Source organism: Tupaia chinensis, unplaced genomic scaffold (assembly GCF_000334495.1).
Source record: "Tupaia chinensis unplaced genomic scaffold, TupChi_1.0 Scaffold143713_1, whole genome shotgun sequence".
In the NCBI taxonomy this organism is placed as follows: Eukaryota; Metazoa; Chordata; class Mammalia; order Scandentia; family Tupaiidae; genus Tupaia; species Tupaia belangeri.
In genome coordinates, this window is record NW_006203561.1 from 105,773 (window position 1) to 109,065 (window position 3,293).

At 47.7% G+C, this 3,293-nt stretch overlaps 1 long non-coding RNA gene across 1 annotated transcript in view; it reads left to right on the top strand.

Annotated features, from left to right (window-relative positions):
- LOC102499447 (uncharacterized) overlaps positions 1 to 1,840 on the top strand; it is a 4,929-nt gene extending 3,089 nt beyond the window's left edge. Inside the window, exons 4-5 of the long non-coding RNA XR_003547242.1 lie at positions 1,207 to 1,233; positions 1,679 to 1,840. This is a non-coding gene — a long non-coding RNA (uncharacterized LOC102499447). The remainder of the gene's footprint in view (positions 1 to 1,206; positions 1,234 to 1,678) is intronic.
- Positions 1,841 to 3,293: the final 1,453 nt, after the last annotated feature.

Consider the following 3,293-nt stretch of genomic DNA (forward strand, 5'->3'; position numbering starts at 1 on the left):
GGAGGGTCCCCAGTACAGGAAATGTAACCAACTCCTTGATATCTCATTGGGAGAGTTTAGTAAAGACTTTTACTTATTTACTTGTTTATCTTTTATTTTATTTTAGTTTAGTTTAGTTTAGTTTTACTATTAGGCATGTGCACTCTCTAAAGAGACAGACAGAGAGAGAGGGAAAGGGAGAAATCACTTGCACCCTTGGCCATGTGGGACCCAGCTGCCCTAACTGCCATACCGTCAGCTGGTCCAACTTCTTTCTCGTTTTCTTTAGGGATTTTTGCCATAGGGCATGTACATTCACCAGAGAAACAGAGAGACACAGTGAGAGGAAAATGAGAAATCACCTCCTCGGGGGGATGGCAACACCACAATCCCTTGTCTTTCATTCTCCTCCTGGGATTTCGGACAGTCATGTACATGCACCCGGTGTGATTTTTAAGCCACTGGGTCCAAGACTTGAACTGCATTTGGCCATTTGAGTATCCAGCGATGTAACCACTAGGCCATCTGCCGGCCCCTCTGAGTATTAAGCTTTATGCCTTAGCCTGCATGGGAAGACTGAAGCATGGTATAGTATGTATCTTTGTGTGGATGTGTGTGTGCACATAATAATACATTAGCTGAGTGTGCTCACACTTCTCCTTATAATGACTATATATTTTGACTAGTTAAGAGGCAATGCAAGGGCCAGCAGGGGGCATGGTGGTTAAAGTCATGGATTCCCAAATGGTTAACCATGGTTTGAATCCTGAACCTGGTGACTCGAAGATCTTTCTGGGTGTGCTTGTATGCATCTTCAAAAGGAGAATGGAGAAAGGATTTGGGTGTGGCCATCCCCCTGGGAGGTGATTTCTCACTTTTCTGCTCACTGTCTCTCTATCATGAGTGCACACACCCTATGGTAAATACCTTAAAAAAATGGCAAGAGGTTTATAGGATGGGAGAAAGGAAAGTTCAAAGCACGAAATACATACATTCAGGGAGAAGGCAGACACTGGTAGCTTCTTTTCTCCTTCTCATGGCCTGGTGGGAACAAAAACATTCCCGTAGCTATGGGAGAACCCTCAAATATTATACCTAGTCTTCTGCCTTCCCCAGGAATAGCCCACAGAGAGACTGAAAGCTTCCCAAATCATTTGCTTCAAAGTCCAGGTTCCGATGCTGTTTAGTCCTGCCGATCCCCGATATGAAATGTTGGTTCTTTTGTAGACTGGCGGAAGGAGCAGTTCCAGGCCTGTGAGTGACTCGTGTCCTTTCTGGGTGCTCCCCCTCCTGCCCTCATGGTTCCTGGCTTTTCCTTCTGTTCTCTGTGGTGATATAGGTGCTCGAACCATCTTCGATGGTAGGTAGGAACCATCCATTCAGAATAGGATGTGCATAAAGACGAGAACGACAGTCACATGGTGGGCTGGTGGGTATGGCTAATGTCAGACGGTAAATAGCTGTCCTTCAGCTCCCGTGCTGTCCTCAAGGCTCTGTGACATAGTTAACTCCTAAATCAGTCCCTTGGTTCCTTCTGCTTGGAAGGCCATCGACTTGAATCACAAGAACCACAAGGCTCCTTTCTCAGGGGCTCAGGGCTCTGCTATGTAGCTAATGGCTCTGAGGGAGGTGGTGGCTCTATGTCCTTGTTATAGGGTGAGAGAGGGTCTTGCATAACTCTTGGTCACTCTTTCTGCAGTGGCTGTCACTCTGGATCCACATGAAGCTAATTCCAAACTTGCTGTCTCTCAGGACAGGAAAAGTGTGACCTGGAAGGAGACCCGTGTGGACTTAGAGCGTTACTGTGGCGTGTGGGGCTATGAGGCTATCACATCGGGGCGCTGTTACTGGGAGGTGGAGATCAGGGATACAGACCACACTGAGTGGGGTCTGGGGGTCTATGTGGAAGATGGGGAAGATCAGCCAAACAGTTCTGGGCTCACTAAGTACTGGGTTGTGCGGAGGCATAGAAGTAGATATTATGCCCGCACTAAACCAGTATCCTGGCTGTCCCTTAGGCAGCCTCTCCACAGGGGTTCGTGGACTACAGTGAGGGGGATGTCTCCTTCTATAACATGATTGATGGATCCCACATTTTCCCTTTCCCTCCGGCTTCCTTCTCTCGCAAACTTTTTCCATACTTTGCGCTTTGTTCAGGAGATGTGACCCTGACAATCCGCTCCTTGGTGCATGGTCCTGAGAGGTTCCATGTGCCTCTTAACAATTCTTCTTCTTTGAAGGAGCCCACAAGTCCTCCAGGAGCACTCACACCCTTGCTTGGCACAGACTAAAGGACCAAATTGCCATCACTCCCCTGAAACTTTAAGGCTGACATGTCCACAGGGCCCCACCCCTGTCCCTGAGCCCTCCCTGCTGCTCCTCCTGAGGTCGCAGACTCCTGTGGGAAGAGCCTCTGAGATGAGTCCTGATGACCCGGCAGCCCTGACCCCGTCTCTGGATGCAGCCTCCTGGGGTGTGGGTGTGAGGACATCAGGTCATGCCTGTGCTCAGGAAGCAGAAGAAGCTGACCATGGGGCAGTCACAGTGGGCTGTGCTGCCAGGATGCTGTGCTCTGAGGGCCGGGACACACGGGAGGCCCCGGTGTGACTATGGTCTAACCTGAAGGCCGGATGTGGTGGTGCTTGCCTGTAACCCCAGAGACTCGGGAGGCTGAGGAAGGAGGATCATGCCAGTGAGACCCTGTCTTATTAAAAAAAAAAAAAAAAAAAAAAGAGAGAGAGAGAGAAAAGAAAAGAAAAAAAGATTGCTGTTTAAATTGGTTGGGGGAAGTCTGAATTTAACTATGGCAAGTTATTTTTCTTTTGGTAGTCAAGACTATTTCATGGGATTTTTATATTATTTGCATATGAAAGGGACTTAGGACTGCATCATTCTGCAGAACAGAGGGAGGACTATTTTATACCACTTAAATTTGTGTAGACAGAGGAACCCAGAGGTTGAGGGTAGGCCCCAGATCTATTATGGAGCTGGTTGTTCAAAAATTTCCAGAGAGGGATTCTGGACCACATCGGGTCTGCTTGTTGGTCTCTGCGATCTGAAAGTTGACAACTTCTTTGCATCCGGGAGGCTGCTCCTGGCGACACTGCAATTGTCACCATGCCACAAAACAAATATATTGAATTACATCGTAAACGCTATGGATACTGTTTGGATTACCATGAGAAAAAGAGAAAGAAGGAAAGTTGGGAGGCTCATGAACGTTCAAAGAAGGCAAAAAAGATGATTGGTCTGAAGGCTAAGCTCTGTCATCAACAGTGCCACACTGAGAAAATGCAAATGAAAAAGACTATCAA